The 21,624-nt window shown below is 40.6% G+C and overlaps 1 protein-coding gene and 1 long non-coding RNA gene across 2 annotated transcripts in view; one reads left to right on the forward strand and one right to left on the reverse strand.

The window, feature by feature from the left end:
• LOC119492355 (inositol hexakisphosphate kinase 2-like) overlaps nt 1–21,624 on the forward strand; it is a 1,011,171-nt gene that overhangs the window by 679,148 nt on the left and 310,399 nt on the right. The window lies entirely within an intron of this gene.
• LOC119494068 lies at nt 4,595–8,742 on the reverse strand. Its single transcript, XR_005208116.1, has 5 exons — nt 8,605–8,742; nt 6,857–6,963; nt 5,178–5,197; nt 4,848–4,992; nt 4,595–4,721 (listed from the first exon to the last, which is right to left on the reverse strand). It is a non-coding gene; the product is annotated as an uncharacterized LOC119494068 (long non-coding RNA).

The raw sequence follows: 21,624 nt of genomic DNA on the forward strand, positions 1-21,624 counted from the left end.
TATATATACAGTTTTCTGTTGATGCTGTGTCACTTTGATTACACCTGTTCTGTTTGGTGGTTTAAGTGGTTTGCCAACTATAGTTAAGAATAAACCGCAGGTGATGCAAATTAACACTGTTTGGTATTTATTAAATGTATCCCTCTAATCTGGTGTTGGTAGTGATGAATATAGATTGGTAGGGCTGCTTCATGTAAAGTGCCTCGAGTAAATAATGTTGTCGAACAGCCTTCCATCACAAATCCACTTGTTAAACACCAGACGGGCTTATAGAAGTCATAATTAAATTTTCAATTACATTTCTACTTCAGTCATCAAATTGTCCTTGTTGTACTTAACTAACAAATTAACAAACAAACAAATTAAACCTTGTTTCTATTTGTCCGAGGCAAAACACCTCAACTGTTTTCATGAAGCAGAAAATACAACATTTCACAATATAAACAATTCTCTTAGTGCTTTTGGCTCTTACAAGCAGTTTGATTTGGGTGTTTTGTTATTGTGATGTGATTTTGGATTTCCTGATTGTGTCTTATGTTTTCACATCTCAGGACCATGTTGGAAATAAGTGCCATCTTTTTCAATCTCGAGGCATCTGGACAATCAAATACAATAAACAATGAATCAGGACAAATACTTTAGGCTACGTCACTTGGGCCTGTTCATCTAAACATCGTGGAGACAATCTGTGCAGCAATGCATTAGCCCTTTCCAGGCTAATGCTCAAAGCTTGTCCAGCTAACTAACCTGCAGACCTAGAGGCACAACAGGGCTCTGTGGTTCCTGTGTGCTGTGCAGCACTTTCCTGGACACTAATGTCACCGTGTCCTGTTGGTGAGTGCTGTACTCTGCCTGCCACTCGACCTGTTTTTCCTCTCCCCTGCTAAGACCACTGTGTGTGGTGTCCCCACCTTTACTATGTTGCACCTCCTGATGAGGGACCAGTAAGTGTGTGACAGGAGGAAAACAACCAATCAGAGTCGAGCTGGAGCCTGTCGTCTATTAGCAGCTGTCAATCACTCGTGAACTCCGACCAAATGGTCAAACTAGACAGCGCTGATCAAATATGAATCAGTATTCTGTTACTGTAATGCCTATTTCTCAAATCAAATGTTTTCAGAAACATCTTGTAGTGTACTGTTTAGCTGTAAAATGAGAAAGTCTGTGACCCGGCAGCCATGTTGAGATCTGTTGAGGAAATACTAAGCACCGCCCACCAGCCGAAGCACAGCCAATAGGAACGCTCCCTCTCGCTGAAATGACCTGTGATTGGCCAAAGTCTCCCGTCACGGGCTAGATTTTCTAAAACCCGAAAACAGAGCCATGAGGAGGAGCAGAAGTCTAGTTTTCTCTCAGAACACTTGAATTACAATATGCTGAAAGGTTATAATGGAATTTTTGCCCAATGATGCCAAAAATATACTGCCTACTGCCACTTTAAGAGAGAGTCCTTGGGAGATTTTCTCCCCTTTAAGGTGGTTTAAAATGTTTGAGAACCCCTGTTTTAAAGAACTAGGGGTTATGTTGATTAACCTTATTTTGTGTCTTCAAGAACAGCCAGTGCAACTCTGAGTGTACCAACCTCTGTCTCCATTTGCAATGTAAAGTTTCAACTGTGCAGGGAGGCGATAGGCCTACTGGATAAAGGTCCACTTTGATCATTTGATTTTTCTCCAATAGTATTTGGGTTAAGTCTTTTTGTCTAAAGAGGAAAGAACACAGATTCATACAAGTCAATATACATACAGTATGTTCGCTGCCGTGTCTCCCTTCGGTATGTCGTCTCTACGCCGAACCAAAGACCCTCAGAGAGTTCAACTGCTTTCAATTCCTACAAAGCCTCCAGACAGGCTTTTGCTTTTCCATTTTCTGTCAGTTCTCCCCTGCTCTCTCAGTTGCCCCGTCTTTCTGTGTGAGTAAATGAATTCCCCCCTGATGGTTGGGGATGTGATGTGAGAGCAGCGATCGGGGCACTTTAATCTCAGAGATCCATCCTGGAGGTTTGTGCCCCGCCTCATCATTCTCTGTTCAAACACTGAACTTCCCTGCCAAGACGACAAGGATTACAGCGCAACCGTTCTCGTCTCACTCCATCTCCCACCCTTTAATGCTCGTTCTCTCTCTCCATCTCCCTCATATCACTGCATTTTTAAAACACAGGCACACAAAGGCGTTAAACTTTATGCGAATGCCTGCGACTCAGACACAAAAGGCCAATAATATAACAAATCTTCACACAGAATTGCTTCTTTCCTGATCTGATGATGAACGATGGCACTCACTCACACACACAAACTCATCTCATACCATCATGATGTGCACATTTCACTGTGTGTATAAAACAATACAAACAACTGGAGATCTGATTATTAGTACGGAGCGCTGTTTTGATGTCATTTTGAAAAATGAGATCAGTGAGAACCATGACAAACGAGGTAACACAAGTGCAGCACTGAAATAAAACCCCATGAGCTGTGAAATTATGTTTTCAGACATCTAAATGAGACAGATAGAGAAAAACTGTTTATGAATAAGTCGCTGCAATTCATGTAAAACTCCCGTGTGGAGTCGCGTGTGAACTTAAGGTATGTTAGGCGTGAATGTGAATATTCACACATCATTTGAGATGTGTACACTGAGGTATACAGATATAGATATTACAGATACAAACAAACACATTCTTATTTAGTGTTGTAAGCATGCTGCAGTTAGCTATTTTAAGGAGAAGTTTGATCCTTTTCTCAAACAAGCTCTGATGAGGTGAAAATGTGCTGCAGGGCTCCATCTGTCTGAGAGATGCAATGTAAGGCCAACATTTTACTGCCTTGTTTGATCATGTCTAATGGCTTTTTTACAATCGATATCTAGGTTTTATCATATAATAACACAATCAGGTAGGAAAATATAATGCTACCTTTAAATTCAGAGCATCAACATAGCAGCAAACTAACAAACTATTTACTATGTAAAGATACAGAGGAGTAATGTCTACCTGAGCAGAGAATGAAGTCGCTCTCTTTGTGTGTCGGGTTTATCGAGCAACTCTGTGCTTTGTTTACATAGCAGATCCGGCCAAATGCACGCGAGTTCCTGTGTGTCCCCCCCACTGGCTAGCTAATTGCCTAGCAGATTCATGGCGTTTCGCTACCCACCTGAGCCACCAGCTCAGCCGTTCACACTTGCCAACACTCAGGTCACAATCCTCCCGTATTTCTCCCAGTTTATGACAAATTTTCACACCTTTTTGCCTTTTCGATAACACAATGCTCCCGACGCTGTACAGCGTGTATAAGCCCTGCTGTTTCCACCCGGACAGCAATACAACTACCGAGGCCTATCGAAAGAGGCTGGGACACGGGTCTGGAGCTATGGGGTATAACACATGCACAGTGTAAGTGGAGCTGCGGTGGTGCATTAAAATTGGCTCAATTTCGGCGAGTGCTGAACAGATTTTACTGCGCATGTGTTGTAGCCCAAAGATATGGCGTGTTTATGACGTGTGACGTCTCCTCTTTTCACCCTCCTTGACAGCTACACCAAAGGTCGTTTCTTGGCATGCTGGTTTGAGCTGCAGCTCAGCGACCAAAGTTGTGCTTTGCTCGACGCAGCGAAAAGCCGTCAAGGCGTGGTGCAAGCCATTGGAAATAACGGATTTCAGAGCGCCGTCAGTGAGGGAGAGACGGAGAGGGAAATGGAGATTACTAAGAGAAAAAAATACTCAAGCAGGGGCACAAAATGAATGAAAACTGATGAGTATTAGTTAGGGTTAGCCTTCTTTCCTGAGAACTAAATGTAAAATTAAAAGTGTTTGACATAAAAATGCTGTTGCAGTGTAGCTAATTATTATTTTGTTATTTTCATTCTTTAATAGTCACCAGAATGCAGGAAACAAACCCCCAGATCCCCTGCTTTGGTTTCCTAATCGTCCTTATTTGTAAGGTCTCACGGTTGGCAAGTATGCAGCAGTCAGCATGTTGAGAACCGTTTGGAGGCAATCCCTCAATCACAGATATGCTCTGAATTTGGAATTCATCACTTTTAAACTACTCACATTAACTAAAAACATAACAACAAAAACATTGAATAAAAAAGTTGTTACAGACTTTTGTGCCCACAACTAACTGCCGACAGTGAATACAGAAACATGAAATTATATTTGAAACGACTCTTCAGGTGCTGAGGGTGATATGAGTGGGTGGATTCAGTGATTAATGTCGTGGTGAGAGGGGACAGAAAGGGGAAATTTCAAAGCAATTTCAATAAAACTCATTGACAGGCATTGAAACCAGCCATGAGTTGTGCATTTTTCGGCTCATGCACAGCTTCAAATCTCTTTGTCCTCTCCTCATCCTCCTCTCAATCACGTAGTGGTGTCTTCACTGTAGGACAGCAACACCTGATTAATACAGAATGTAGCTGAAATTAACAGCTCTCTTAGTCAGAGAGCTAATAATAAAAAATCATCACACCTACATCTGAAGTTATTATATTTCCTGCTTGGGGGCAAGTATGTTATTAACACAGAGCCCATCAATATACTGGATGTGCGTCGTACTGTGAGATAACAGTTAACTCTGAAACAGAGAACTTTCTCTTTCTGAGTTATCGCCTTTTGTTACGTTTATTTTATTTTACCACGCAATGTATTTATATAATCCCAAAATGCACATATAATTAGATAAATCAGCCATTATGGAATCAAGTGAACAACATTTCAGCACCTTTCAGAGGGAGAAAGAGAGCAGCATTAATTAAGATACACTTAATTATGTCGGGCCTAGCCTCACTTTAACTGCTGCTGTGAGTAATGCAGACAGATAATGAATAAACCCCTCAAAGCACTTTACCTCTCAGAGCGCCCGTTATCAGGAAATGAGGCCCCAGATCTGTGTGTAGGGAACCTGTTGACACGGCCTTGTCACAACAGGAGATGGAGTCATTTGGTTTCGCGCTCTATGCGCCATTAGAGGGTGAAACCTGCATGAAATCAAACTGTGTGAAATAGAAGGATAGAGGGAGTCAGACCTTCGCTTCAAAAGGCCCAGAGTTACGGTAAATGGCACATGTAAACTCGACTCAGGTGGAGCTGGAGCTGCCTCTGACTGATCTGAAGAGTGAGGGCAGCGTTGGGGAAAGATGTGGTGATGTTAAAACATACAAGTATATGGGCCTCTTACCTGTAAAGAGATGATGTGTCCTGCGGGAAAAAGAGGTAATAGATGTCAGTTGGTTTCATTCTGCAGGCTGTTCTCATGTCTTTATCAAACAGAACTCTTTCAGTTGAATCTTCCTTTTCTATCTTAAATTTACAATCGCACATGAGGGGTTCACATCAGCTGAGATAGCTAACATCATACAGCTTCTGAATATATTAATCTGTGTAGTTTAACAGTAATAGTTAACAAATATTGCTGGAAGGATTTATGTGTATTACAACTCACACTCTGTTAATGCTGCTTCAACCAGCTTCCAGAATATTCTTTCTCAGTAGATTTAATACTGTTAATATATAATATATAATATTAAAGGTGCAGTGTGTATCTGGCGACATCTAGTGGTGAAGTTGCAGATTACAACCAACTGAAGCTTCTCCCATGTGCCAAGCGTGGAGGAGAACTATGGTGGCCGACGCGAAAACATGAAAACGTGAAAACGTGAAAACGCAAATGGCCCTATGTAGAGCCAGTGTTTGGTTTTTCATTGCCATCTCCCGGTTTCTGGCGTGGCGTGGCGTGGCGTGGCGTGGTGTGGCGTGGCGTGGCGTGGCGTAAGCTATTGGAAATAACGGGGTTCGGAGCACAGTGGTGCCGTTGTGTCATTGTGTCTGAAAGAACTTTCAGTGAGTGAGAGAAGGAGAGAAAGAAATGGAGAGTAGGATAAAGAAATAGGCCTACTCAAGCAGAAAATGAATGAATGAGTGAATGAATGAAAACTGATGATGCCAGAGATTCACGCCAGAGGGGCCGATTACTCTATATTCATTCCTGAGAATTAAAAGTAAAATTAATATTATTCAACATAATGTTGGATTTGTATGTTTACAAATGTGGAAAACTTTAATAAAAAATTCAAGTTCAAAAACAATATTTAATATAAAACTGCTGTTGCAGTGTCCTTTCTAATTATAATTATTTTGCCATTTTCAATTTTTAAAGACGCCAGAATGCAGGAAACAAAGTCTCTGAGACACTAATTATTCTAGTCGAGGACCCCCAAGAATCCTCCCTATTTTTGAGGTCTCAAGGTTGGCAAGTACAGTATGCCATATGTAGATATAAACGGCTCATTCTAAGGTAACTAAAACATGATTCTTATTTTCAGGTGATTATATACTGAAGAAAACATACTTATTAATATTATATTCCATTGCTGCCAATACATCCCACTAAATATTACACACTGTTCCTTTAAGCCGGCCTGTTGACCTATCTACCGTTTTACTGCATACATAAACAAAATATTAACAACAATACATACATTATATAAACACCTTTGGCCATTTAACCTTATAAAAAAGTAATTACACCCCATTTTATTGCATTACTGTAGTGCACTGACCTGAATGAGCAACCATAAACATTGAAATGTTAAACTCCCCCCTGATAGTAGGGGATGAAATGAAATGAAACTCCCTCAACCGCACTTTACCTCGTTGTGTTTCACACAAACCTTAGCCAAACAGTGATGTTTAGTCACAGAGCCACAGTGACAATAAATAAAAATACAACAGTAAGGGCGCCGGGTTTCTAACCTGACCAAACAGGATTCTCTTCATCAAACTTTATCAAAACATCAGAGAGGTTTTAAACCTCCTTAGAAATAAGTTGTGATGAGATAACACACAATAGTCTACTACCTTGTTTTGTACAGGAAACAGAAGAGACAGGAGGAGTTGTGTTGATTCAGCAGGCCGTGGAAGAGGACAAATGCTTTTGAATGAGAGGTTAACCGTGGAGAATCAGCCTGGAGGACACAAGAGACATTCCAGTGGTTTTACACAGTTCCTCCATCTCATCACCAGAGCAGAGGATATCCGCTATAGTTGTCCATCACATCATGATTACTGAAGAAAAGTGAATGAGAAATAGAGAGAACATGCCCCCGATATAGAGCAAAATGGGCTCAACCTGATTAAACTGAGCATATAGATGCAAATTTCCAGCGGAGATAAGGAGATAAGTGAAGTCTAAAGAGCCCCATTAGAGGGGATCTCAGTGTGAAATAGAACAGTGAAGTGTCTTATTATCCCAATACATATGAAGTATCTTTATCATTTACACATTAATTCCAGGCTAAATCCCACTCTACATGCAGCATGGCTGAGTTACAGTCATGAAAGTTCTCTGCAGTCATCACCACGTTCACAGCTTATTTAAAACAGAAAACCATAACATATTTTAGTGAGAAATGGTCAAGCTTTGTTAGATGTTGGAGATACATTTTGATATTTTAGGAAAGACACTTATTTTCTTTCTTGCGAGAGTTAAATGAGGAAATTGATACCACTCTCCCATGTCTGTGTGCTAAATAGTCAAAAAGTCTGCAGCCAGCAGACAGCTATCTTAGCTTAGCATAAAGACTGGAAACAGGGAGAAACCATGTATACACAGATGGACGATGCATCTCCACTTCCTCCCACTGTACAAAAGCTAAGCGCTGCCATCTTCATCATCGTTTGGAGCCAGAGTCTGAGATCGGGGGGTTGGAGCTACGGTATCGAGGAACCGCCAACACACCCGCCTGAGCCAATCACAAGCCGAACACGGCCACAACTTGTTAGCGTGAGCCACCCAGCTTCTACGTTAGTACCACAGTAGACTCGCTAGAAAGACACAACAACTAACCATAATATCTCTACATTTATGATCAAATTGACACATGCTCTATTACAGACTTGTGACGGTTATGGACAGTTAAAGTTACATCTCCTCTCTCGTAGAGTTCCTGAGCCTCCGGCTCCACACCTACTTCACTCAGAGCAGCTGTCAATCATGACGTCTCACCTCCTTTTTTATAGCATCAAATAACTCATTAAAACCAAACTTATCAGAAAAATTAACATTTGAACATCCATCAACGTGATAAGAGCTACCTAAAATGACAGAAACCATTTTCTTAAAAATGTATTTGACGTGTACTTTGACTTTTTAGTTTGGCCCATGTCCCATCCGCTACCAACATGGAGGGGATCGGGATTTATGACCTCTACTGCAGCCAGCCACCAGGGGGCGATAGAAATGTTTTGGCTTCACTTCGAGGGAGCTGTCATGTCGTCCATCTTTATATACAGTCTGTGGTTTTATAGAGTGAGTGTAGGACCTTCAGATCTACAAGCCAAATGCCAATTACACAATCACCCGCACAAAGGTAAGCTAACGTCAGCTAATACTATGCTAACTGAATGCAAACAAAACGTCGGCTAATCCTGCGTGCATTAATCTACCAGTATCTTGCAAAATGAAACCCATAACGTTAGCATAACATTGTGTCCGACTGTATACTATATATACTACATTTTGTGTTTTGAATCTCATTTGCTGTGACGTGTTTTGTGTTAGTTCAGCAGTTCTTTTGACACTTGAAAAGTAAACAGTAAACTCTTACCCTTTATCCTCCAAAAATGGCCGTCCTGCCGTCGGTGACGTCACATTCCCGTTCCCTATACACGAGGAACAAAAGGTTGGAACGCTGGCTATGAAAAGCAAAGACGAACTGGCAACAGACAACAAGGAGAGCACAAAGACATACAGGGGAGGAAGGGTAATGAGGGACAGGTGAAACTAATCAGGCCGGGGCAGGTAAACACACAGGTGGGAAACACACAAGGGCAGGAAGTGAGAAGTGAAACAGAGGTGAGTATACCAAAATAAAACAGGAAATAAAACCTGAAAACTGGGAACAAGGAAAACATAACCTGAATATGCCTCTCCTACTTCAGACCTTCCTCATATATAGTCAGCAATAGAGATATTTTGCCTATTCTCTCAAGTTTATGACATTTTTCAATAACATTTGTTTATTAATGTTGGTCATTAGTTAAGCGACTGGATGTTTTGTTTTGTAGTTTGCCATGTAATTACTTTAAAATGTTATGATTTTCTCATTTGTTTCATGAAGTGCAGAGCTCCTCCTGGCTGTAATATTGTGGCAATGACGTTCATACAAAATTGGACGCAGAAAGAAATATTCTTTATGAGGCTCACACCAATATGAGGCAGATGAAAAAGAGGAATTTTTCTGTTTTTACAGAACGTCTTTTCATCCAAACTCAATTCCTCCCAATAATGACCAAGTTCATACTATCATGACAGCAGCATCGTATTCATCAAATGAGCATCACTCAGCCAGTTCATCGCCGCACTGAGTCGAACAGAGGAGGGAGAGAAAAACAATAATGTTTCTGAGCTCTAAATTGTGTTTGCTGATAGCGCTGCTGCTTGGCTGGCTGTTGATGGATATTACTTTCCATGCCGTTCCCCAGGCCGCCGTGTGAAGCAGTGCCTTTTTGAAATGAGCGATTGTGTGATGCTCCTCTTAAACTAGTTCAGCATGGCATCATTCATCATCTGCGGCACAGCCAGCGGGGAGCGGCAGCGTCCCCGTGTCTGCCAGTCACAATGGGGTTACAGGGAGAATTGCTGTGTGCAACCTCACAATGCTGCACTTTGCACTGGACCACTGAGATAGCACTGCTTTCACATTTCACATACGTCTGAAACAACTGAATCACAGCGGTAGCTATTTTAGGAGCTATTCTAAAAGGACTGCCACCCTGCATCCTGTATTAACACCAAAAGATTTGCCCAAGAGATTTCTCCTGAGGGCGAGGAACAGTGCAACAGCAATGTATCATCTACGCAAAAACTGGGACTAGAACATCTTTTACAACATATTACTGTTTTTGAATAAACTTACTGTTATTTCACAGTTATGTCAACACATATGGAATGATGTTTAAGTCTATATAATCATCCAAATGGGCAGGATAAAGGTTTTTCCTCCTTACGTGTGAGGGATTTGGTTGCATCTAGTGGTGTGGTTGCAGATTGCAACCAACTGAGTACCCCTGCGCTCACTTCTCCCTTTCCAAGACTACGATAACGTGAGCCGCCAAGTGCAAAACCGTGGTACAGTGGAAACCGCTTATAGTGAATCCTTCCTATACAAATGCTTTAAATAATTTGCTTATAGTAATCAGTCATTTCATACATGACACCATATGGAAAAACATTTTAAAAGGCTGGTGCTGCGTGCACATTGATATCATGACGGGAAAAAGGAAAGTAATTTTCTCTGAATAAAAAACAAATGCTCACAGGTAAAGCACCTGTGGTTGAAGCCGCCCTCGTCAAGTGGATTGATAATGCCTGGTCATGTAATGCCCATCTCATCTCTCATCTCATCTTCAACCACTTATCCGGGGTTGGGTTGCGGGGGCAACAGCCACCCTCCTGAGAAAACCCATTTCGGTAGCTTGTACCCGCGATCTAGTTCTTTCGGTCATGACCCAGCCCTCATGACCATAGGTGAGAGTAGGAACGAAGATTGACTGGTAGATCGAGAGCTTGGCCTTCCCCTCTTTTTGTCACAATGGTGACGAAAAGCGAATGCAATACCGCCCCCGCTGCTTCCACTGTAACGCCATTCGCCTTTAGGAACAACAGAAGTCAGACAGCGGCTGGCGGTACCACGGTTTTGCACTCTGCAGCTCACGTTACCTCAGTTTCACAAGCACGTCGGAGAACTACGGTGGCCTTCAGGTAACGTAAAAACGTGAAAGGCTCTCTTTATAGCCAGTGTTTGGTTTGTCTGTTCTGGGCTACTGTAGAAACATGGCAGAGCAACATGGTGGACTCCATGAAGAGGACCCACTCCCTATGTAAATATGAAGGACTCATTCTAAGCTAACGAAAACAATTCTCAGGTGATTATACACTAAAGAAAACATAGTTATGAATATCATTTTTGCTAATAGATCCCCTGAAACGTTACCCACTGTTCCTTTAACACCTGCTGTTTACTGTTTCAGTCAGGTTGTTAGTGCTCCACTTTCAGGCTGTCCTTACTTTTTCTGCAGCACATTTAAAATCCACACCTGCCAACTCTTCAGTCTGTGTTTGTGTGTTTTGGAGAGGAAGTTATTTGCATAGGGAGCAAACATATTGTTAGCAGTTAATTTAAGGCTGACTTTGGATGCGCTGCTATTGGGAAGCTTTACCCACAGAGTAAAGGGCAAAGCTGACCTCAGCAATTCCCAGGCATTTCTGAATTCTGATTTCCAAAAACCTTTTTTCAAGTGACTTTTCTACCACATAATTGTCTCTGAATTTAATGGATTCAACTTGAAGTGCTTCCGAAGTGCAGCTGCTGCACCCACCACTTTCTACCTGCTGTATACGCGGAGCTGCAGCTCTGTGGGTTGATCGAGAGATGTTGTTGTTGGCCATCAGAGACTGGCAAAAAACCTACATAAAACTGGCTGCCCTTTAAATGTACTGCAGTTTCAGAGTAGTTAAAGAAGAACATCCACAGTGTGTGAGATAAACGTAAGGCTTGGTTACACCAGCATTTAAATTTAATTTCGTGACCAGTAAACCATCTTCACAGTGCTGACCTTTGTAAGAACAAAGAGCCCGAGAGTCTAAAACAGGGGAAGCTCTGATCGCTTATTTAGCTCAACAAAATGTTTGAGAAATGTTTTATAGACTGTTCTGAGACTGGAGTCAAAGGTACAAATACGCCTCTTGAATTAAATGTGTAAACTTATTGTCCTGTCCTGTTGAGTTACATAATAGCTCGCTAGCTGAGAGTTAGAAGCTTTCTACCACAGAGAGCTATTGTGACTAACTGACTCACTTATATTCCCAGCTGGCTTGCACATTAGCAGTTAGATTGCCAGGTTCAGTATTTTGCCAACCAGCCCTGCAAGTAGTCAGAATCAGAATCAGATTTATTTGCTAAGTATGTGTGCACATACAGGGATTTGACTTTGTTTTTTTGCATCTCTCTCAATGTACTTACACAGAAATAAAATAACAGCTATAGGGAGACAACAACGCTGGTAGACAGGACTGTTATGTACACAAGTATGTGAACAAATAGATGAATATATATAAATATTATATAAATATATTAAAAAAAGCCCCAATGACCAAGAATAGAATAAGAGATAAACAAAGTCTACATACAAGTCAAGTGTTATGTAAGTTGTAAACAAAGAAAAAGTACAAGAGAGCGCAGCATTGAGGCTGCCATTCAATGTGCCATCTTGGATCTATCCATCAGCTATCCATCTCCCTATAGTCACATCACAGAGCTTCCACAACCACACATTTCACGCCTTTCACTGTACCAGTTTCTGGTGTGATCGGGCCTTTAAAGGAACAGTTTGTAGGATTTTGGGGGCTTTATTAGCAGAAATTAAATATAACAGCCCCGTCGCACAGCAGTTCTTGAAATAGTCACAAAATGTTATGTATTGATTTGTGTACATAGACACAAATTTAAAAATATTTTCAGGGTGGTCAGCAAGAAATAAATTTGTATGTAATCCACGTAATTGTGAACCAGGAAGTAAAGAGAGCGTCGAACGCTGCGTAGCGGGGAGGTCGGGGTGTTGGGTCAAAAAACACAGGACCTTTGCCCAGGAGATCGTTGTTCATGTCCCGCGTGAAACCACAAGTCAACATTAATTTATTGTCACATAATGTACATTTGCTAACTAAGTAGTTTTATTTTGAAAAGACTGGAGCGAAAATTGACACGTGTGTCAGGTGTTGGTGGACATTTGTAGGAAAATGCACATGTTGTTGAAAGTCATGCTGAGCGTCCCGAAAAAAAGGGAAATTTGTGTCTATGTACACAAATCAAACAGATTCAATTTCATGACTATTTCATGAACTGCTGTGAGACTGTGTTGAAGTAAGTATCAAGTATGTTTTCTATAATCACCTGAAAATAAGAATCGTTGTGCGTTCTTTACGGAGAATGAGCAGTTTATATCTACATACGAAGCGGGTCCTCTCCACGGAGTCCACCATGTTTCTACAGTAGCCGAGAACAGACAAACCAAACACTGGCTCTTTGCATTTGCGTTTACATTTTTTCGCGTCAGCCACCGTAGTTCTCCGACACGCTTGGCACACAGGAGAAGTTTCAGTTGGTTGCAATCTGCAACCTCACCGCAAGATGTCGCCAAATTCTACACACTGCACCTTTAAGGTGTTTTTAAACCCTAAATTATTGTGTTGAATATATAGGTTTAGTTCTGTACACACATACATGCATTTGAACATTGTCTTATAAATTGCACGCAGTATTAAGCTCATGTTATTTTCAAGGGTGAGAAACAACCCAGGCCGAGGTAGTTTTGATTTTATGATTAATTTACTGTTATTTCCATTCATGAACCACTGATAAATAAGCTTGTTTAAAATAAAAAGGGGGGTTCAGCTTTATTTCAGCAGCATAATGTGTTTTGTTTGTTGTTGTAAAAAAAAAAAAAGAGACAAGTTGCTGACACAGTCTTATCGTAGCTCGATAATGGTGCCTTCAGCTCAGTGTCTTCAGTCATTAGGCACAGTTAATCATGATGCTTTAAGGTTTGTAAAATGGTAATTGATTTCTGACTCACCCTGTGCTCTGTGTGGGATGATCCTCTCTCCAAGTGAAGACTCAGTCACTGGCTTGTAAGACCATCTTGGACATGTTTTTCTCCTTCTTAAATAGATTTATGACTCAGATTTCTTGGACGTGGAACACCTAAAAGACACAGTGTTTGCTTGTTTTTCACATATAATTTATTACCAACACTTTTTCAAAGCATGTTTTTTTTCTGTTATACCATACATAATAATGTTAAATACTATGTAGGCAGTGGATTGCCTAAACATCTCAAGCGACCATCTGCAAGTTGTTTTTCATACTGTGTGCACACACACCAAGGTGTGAAAAACGGACTTTTGATTCTATGTATATATTCAGCGCCAGGTGTAAATCTGTAAGATAAAAGCCAACAGGATTTCTCTAAAGGGCTGCATTTAGCTCTCAGCTCTGCCGCTGAATATTGTTAGCACCCACCTCTCTTATCCCTCAGCTGGCACCAGTGAGCAGGAAGCATTTGATCAGAGGACATAAGTGGTGTTCAGCATCTCTCTCCGTTAAACTCTATAAGGAAAGGATGTCCTTTTTTTTTTCAGATGTGCAGTAAAAACTGTATCTGTGAGATGAAACAGCAGCCAGAATGGAGCAGTGCCATCTCAACCTGCCTGTAAAAAAGGCTTTACAGCTTTAGGCTAAATTTATGTGGCCTGTCTAATTTTCAGTATTATGGGATTTGGCTAAAATATAGAATAGTGTGGGACCACATCCTAAATATATCTGCTCTCTCTGCATTTTTACATCCTGTAGATGTGATGTGAATTCTGATCAAGACACCCCAAACAAGTGTAGCTTGGCATTGATTCAGCGTTACATAGCTCCAGCCCTCAAAGGTCATTTACAACCATTCAGTATAATTTGCCAGCTAGTTTTGCATAATTTAAATTAATGTTCTTTTCTCCTTTACTCTCGGAGAAAATGCACCTTAAAACACATACAAACACATTTAATCAGGGGTTATCCTTTAAGGTAACAATTTATAATAACCAGCATTTATAAATGGTAAATTGATAGTTAATTTAACTTAGTTAATAGTTATTTAACTGTTTACAAATGATAATTAATGTTTACTAATTATTAGTAATGCTATAATTTCTGTTATTTTATCATTAGTTTATGTAATATGAAATAATTAGTTTAGAAATTATATATTGTATCATAGCCGATACGAGACGATAACAATTACGTTCTGATTACGTTAGTAAACTATTTATTAACTGTTTATTGTTGCACACATTATAACATTTTATATACTATATTAGGTATTAGTTAATGATTATCAGCCGATTTGTAAGCCTTATAAAACATCTATAAACATGACAGAGATAGATGGACCGGAAACCAATAATTAACCATTTATAAAACATTAACTATCTATAAAAATAATGTTCATAGATGATTTACAAACCAATTATTAACCATTAACAAATATCTATCAATGTAATATTTATATATGTTTTACAAACAATTTCTTTAAAGTTTACAAATAATATCTTAACAAATACTTATATATATATATATATATATATATATATATATATATATATATATATAGCATATAAAATAACATAACATAAATTATAGCATTACTAATAATTAGTAAACATTGTTAATTATCATTTCATTGTTTGTTAACAGTAAAATAACTATTAACTATCAATTTACCATTTATAAATGATGGTTATTATAAAGTGTTACCTGTTATATTAGTTTAAACATTCAGTGTAATTGACAAACTATATTGCAGAATACACAGATAAACTTTTATAATATGTTTTCATTTAAAACTGCTTCATGTCGAACTGCATTTCATTTCACTGCAGCTTCATATTTGATTACATCAAGTCTGAAGTTCAATTACTTATGAGGGCCGCCATATGACAGCTGCTCCGTGAAGAAAACAAACACACTCTCTCCTGTACTTCCTCTTACATACTGTAGGACTGGGCCTCTAAAAACCACAGAAGTGAACAAAACCTGAGGAAAGACTACTAGTCACGTGACCGGTGACCAAAAACTGATCACTTTAGATCTGTGCCTAAAGACTAGATTTAGTGTGATAAGGAAAAATGCCACAACATTTGTTCTGATTGGTCAAAAGTCTTGAAATTTGGTGCAGACATACTTTGGGAAAGTATATAACAGTACAACTTTGACGTTTTTAGATCAAAAGAAATATCACACTTTTATTAATAGTCAAAGTCAGGATTTTTGGAAAAATTAGGAAAAACGCTAACATTGTGTTTATTAAATGTTTTAGAATTATTTATTTTTTTACACTGCATATGGCTGCATATGGCTCTATATAAATACCACAACATTACACGGACGTTCCGTTTGTCATGAACATGCATTTTAGCCTTTTTGCCTGTCATTTGTACGCCATGCAAACGTCCACAGTTTGGTTCAGGCAAGAAAACCACTTAGTTAGGGTAAGGAAAAATCTCACTGTTGGGCTTGAAATAAGTACGTAAACTAAGTAAAATACATAGAGAAACAACTACAGAAAACACGTCATAAACATCAATAAAAACACGTGACAATCTTCACGTGACAAACGTCACTAACGTAACAAAACAACACTCTAGTCAACAACGGTCTGGAACACAGGTCTCAGGTTAAAAGTCCGGTGTTTGTTGGGTCTGGTCTTTCTTGCTTTTTATACTACGTCACTAACTCTTACCGTAGCATTTATAGCAGATGCATTTACATTGCAGTCAACACAGGAAACATGGCGTACAAATGACACACGGAAATCAATAAAGGCGTACTTATCATGGCATTTATACATCTTTTCGTGCGAACCGGCTGGCATACTGTATGTCTGCACATATTTGATATTAAACTTGTAATGAGTTCATAGATACCAAATACACGATTGTGCTCCTTGTAGTTTCTGAGATACAGACATTTTCTTGTCATATTACATCTAGTCTTTGGGCACATGGAACTACTGTTTTCTCCTAAAATATAACGAGTCTACTTCAAAAACTATATTCCCATGTACCCGAATACTATTGTAGATATAGTGTCCTGAGAAAAACTCATTTTACAGCCAAACAGTTTGACCGCTTTTGAAAATTTCTTCACATTTGTGCTTCGGCAAGCTCAGAGAACACTTCCAGATTTATTCATGTCGTGCCTTTCATTAGCAGATATCACAAAGTGCATATAACGAAATAAGACAATGAGATTTAAAACAACCACGAACCACACACTTGAACAAGCTATAAACTTGAACAAAAGCCAGTCTACACCGGCTGTGAGATGTTTTTTAAAAGTGTCTACAGTCCAGTGGGAGTGAGTTCCAAAGTCTGGGAGTTACGACCTCAAAAGAGTGATTGCCTTTGATGGTCTTAAAGGCTTCAGCGTGATACACGAAACAAGCCCCAGTCAGATGACCTCAGTGACCTCCTGACAAGATACAGCACTGTAGTGAGTCAGTCTGTGAGAAGGAGACGGACCATGTGTTGATTCTAAAGTGATAGCAAGGATTTTGAATTGATTTCTGAATTTAATGGGGAGCCACTGTAAGAATATCAATATGGGGAATCGCAAATGTGTCTGCGGCAACCGTTTGTGAAGCGTGACGCCGCCACCATTTGTGATCTTCGTTTAAGCAGCGCTTGCTTTTGTGAGACCAGCCCCTGGTACGAAGCGACCACTTGTAAACGATCGAGAGACGACCTGCGGAGTCGAGTAAACAGAGCGGATAATGAGCTCAGTGATATTCCTTGTGGTGGTCAAAACATATGCAAATGTCCTATAATTTAACTGTGCTGCTGGTAATAAACCTGATGTTCTACTATAGACAGTGAGTCAGTATGTATGTGGGACGTGTGGTTGATGTTAAGCAGAACAGATACATACGTATTCTGCTGCACTCCAACAGAGAGAGACCTCTGGCTCTCAACTCTGTTTAATCACCTCTCCGAGGGATACACAGCTCCACTGAGCCAGGCTAGCTGCAGGTGTGACACACACACACACACACACACGCACACACACGCACACACACGCACACACACACACACACACACACACACACACACACACACACACACACACACACACACACACACATACACACATACACACACACAAACACACCTACACTTACTTCCCCCCACTTTTACCTACACAACAGAGCAGTAAGCAGGATATACTGCAAACCAATAAGGATGTGGTACATCAGTGGCTGCAACATCTAGTGGTGTGGTTGCAGATTGCAACCAACTGAGTACCCCTCCGCTCACTCCTCCTTTTCCAAGACTGCTGTAACGTGAGCCACCGAGTGTAAAACCGTGGTAACGCCGTTCACCTCACTTAGAGGTCATCCTTACCATAATAACACTACAATAGGAGCATCGGAAGTCAGGCGGCGGCTGGCGGTACCACGGTTTTGCACTCTGCGGCTCACGTTACCACAGTTTCACAAGCGTGTCACAGATTTACGGTGGCCTTCAGGTAACGTAAAAACACAAAAGGTTCTCTCTAGAGCCAGTGTTTGGTTTGTCCGTTCTGGGCTTCTGTAGAAACATGGCGGAGCAACACGGCGGACTCCGTAAAGAGGACCAGCTCCCTGTGTAGGTCAAGCCCCCAGGAAGAGCACCAGTCGTTGATGCCAATTTTCGTAGTGGCCAAACGGCGGTACTACAACTTCCGTGTCCGTCACGTGATGCCATTGGGTCCAAAAATACTTTTTCCCATAGACTTACATTGGGAAAGAGACGTCTGTAACTCAGCGGATATTTTTTTTTTAGGTAAATCAACTTCCCAGTACGAACACTTGAATAGTCCTTCTTTAAATCATTAGGTCCTAAAAGTTGTAAAATGCACTAATAGCCGAATCCAGAGCTATTTCCCTTCATCCGTTCATGTGAATGAGACCCAGACTGAGGCTGGAGCGAGGGTTGGGAGGCGGAGTTAGCAAGCCGTGACGACAGCGCGACGGTTGTGACCCTGTAGCGACCAAGCGGACGCTACAGCGCCTGCTCTATGGGCCCAATGGATACGGAAGATCGCTGGAAGATCTGGGTACCATTTTGGCATCATGCGCCACTGAGCAACACTTATAGGAATGAACGGGGCCCCACCACCAACTGTATCCAGTTCTCTTTATACATCCATGATGTAGATATGAAAGGCTCATTCTAAACTAACGAAAACACAATGATTCTTAGTTTCAGGTGATTATAAATGAATGAAAACATAATTATGACGGGCAGACACAGAGCAACATTATAATTCATTTTGAGCCGTGTTTCTGGCCACCTGACGAATGTTAGTCTGATATTCGTCCTCTTTTCACTGTTTTTGGTCTCCACCAACTCGTTAGTGACTAAATGATCCACTAGCTGCTCACTAGTTGTTGTCAGGTCGTCTACAGTTGGTTAAAAGCTTTGGTTGCTGCTGCTGAAATGATGCTGGTGGGAGCTGCTAAATTGCCATTTTTCCATTGTTAATATATAAACATAGTACAGCTTTTAATTGTATCATCTTTATTTCAAGGCTCAGATGCTTGGTTTTAAAACAGTTGGGCAGTATTTTGTCACAGTTACAAAAAAAAAAGTCCAGATAGGGCACTTCGCTCTCAAATGGATGAATCAGTGATAGACAGTGATTATCATTTATTTTTGGTCTCTTCCAACTCCTAATGGAGATATCTGACTCTTTAGCGTCTAAATGCTCCACTGTGTTCACCGACTAGTCTCTAACTGTGTCTGTCTGCGGTTTGGTGCTCAGCAGGTAGCATACAGTGGGGTTTTTTAACCTTTTTTGTTGAAAGCAGCTGCCTGCTGCAGCCCAAAACTACACTGAGAGCGAACCAAAACAGCAAAGTTGCGGCCAGACAACGAGCTGAAACTCACTATAAAGTGAGTTATATCACTCTGTAAAGCTGAGGGGAACTGCAGATGCAGGTGATGAATCTCTGTAGGTTTATAACTCAGAGTGACCCCTTTCGCATTGTCATTGATATGATAAAAATGATTGATTATACAGACAGGGAAGAACACACACACTGCCTCAACAGTCCTCGGATTGTCTGCAGAAATGCACAACAACAAGCAGCCCGGCACTCGCATCCACTCGCATCCACTCAATATGTGAACATTGTCAGCTTAATCTGATCGTCTGTGTGAAATCATACCAGATTAAGACGAGGGATTGATTCAGTACTTCATGTTAATTCAACATCCAAATGAAGCTTAGCCGAAGTTCAATCAGAGGACTGTCTTCATGCTATTTATTTACATCCTCTCTCTTCCTTTTCCAACTCAAATCAGCTGACCGAGGGCAGCCACTCTTTCAGTAACACCGATCAGAGTTGACCACGACCTCAGTGAGCCAATCACCTCGCTGCTGTCAAAACTGTTCTGTTCTCTGCTGCTGTCAGCTGTCATTTCAGTGTCGGATCCGTACAACCCTCCTCCACCCCATTCACCTCCAGTTCTCCTCATCCATGGGTCCTTCAACTGAGCTCATACGAATTCCCACTACACGTCACATCCATCCATCTTCAGCCATCGCTCTCCGGCAAAAACTCTCACATTTCAACCAGTGGGCAACCTCAGGGTCTGAAAAGTAAAGCTAATGCAGAAGTGCTTTAAACTTGTATTCTTTCTAATAGCCAGCAGGGGGCGACTCCTCTGGTTGCAGAAATAAGTCTGATTGTATAGAAGTCTATGAGAGAATGAGCCTACTTCTCACTTGATTTATTACCTCAGTAAACATTGTAAACGTGAGTTTATGGTCTCAATCACTAGTTTCAAGTCTTCTTCAATACAGCATGATGTTCATTTAGTAAATTATGGTCCCATTTAGAGTCAAATAGACCATAAAGCAGGGGATGCTTATTTGCCTTTTAGAGTTGTCCGTGTTTTCGTCTTACAATTTTAACCCTTTCACAGTGAGTTTTCAGTTCATGAAAGTTAATTGTAACATTTTGGTCGCCTAAAAATGTCTTATTGAGCGTTCAGTTGTGCATAGCTTCACCCTCTCGTGTTACTTCTGGCTGCAAAAAAACAGGATGGCGACGGCCAAAATGCCGAACTCGAGGCTTCAAAACCATAGTCCACAAACCAATGGGTGACGTCACGGTGACCACGTCCACTTCTTGTTATATAAGTCCCTCTTGATTGAACTTTGTTAGCTGTAAAAATCCATATGCATCCAACACTTTTGAGCCAACCTGTGACATTTAAACTATACATTTCTGGTTTTGGGATTTAAGTATAAAATAAAATAATTTTGCAAGTTACAATTCAGAATTATAAATCAGCAGTAGCCTTGATTCGGATGATGTTTAGCGCTCCTTTATGCGGCACAGCAAATCTAAAAGCTGCAAAGAGAGCTTCTAAACAAAGAGACAAAACTCGAACCAAGGCATGCTTGCATTTTCTTTGGTGTTTCAAAGTGTTTCAAAGATGTTTTTATCTCTTAATGACTTGCACCTGGCGAACAACTGGTGTTTTGTGTGTTTTGAATAGCAATTATGCAGTGTCAAAGGAGCTATTATATAATAAGGATTTTCCCATAATAACCAGGTTCTCTGTATTGTTTTCCCCTGACACGTTCACACATTCATTCACACTTGCGTGGTTATAATATATTAGCTAGGCGCTGACCCTTGAGCTCAACAAGACCTGATTCTTATTCTTACTCTGACCTCCACCACCAGACTACATGTCTAAAGTGTCAAATTCAAGTCTCATTATGCAAAACATTAAAAAATTATCACTTTCCCCACACACATTTAAAAACATAAAGTCAGCATCCTCCAGCCTGACTTACAAGATCTCAACTTTCTTGTGTTTCTTGTGTGTTCTTGTTAGAGAGAGTGAGCGACTTAGAGAATCTCTGCAGGTGGCGGAGCAGTTTGGGGACGATGAGCGATGGTGTGTCTCGGGCCCATCTTTAATTCAGATGTCTTATGGTTCTGGTGGTGGAGAGAAAACAAGAGAC

Source organism: Sebastes umbrosus, chromosome 1, assembly GCF_015220745.1.
Source record: "Sebastes umbrosus isolate fSebUmb1 chromosome 1, fSebUmb1.pri, whole genome shotgun sequence".
Classification (NCBI taxonomy): domain Eukaryota; kingdom Metazoa; phylum Chordata; class Actinopteri; order Perciformes; family Sebastidae; genus Sebastes; species Sebastes umbrosus.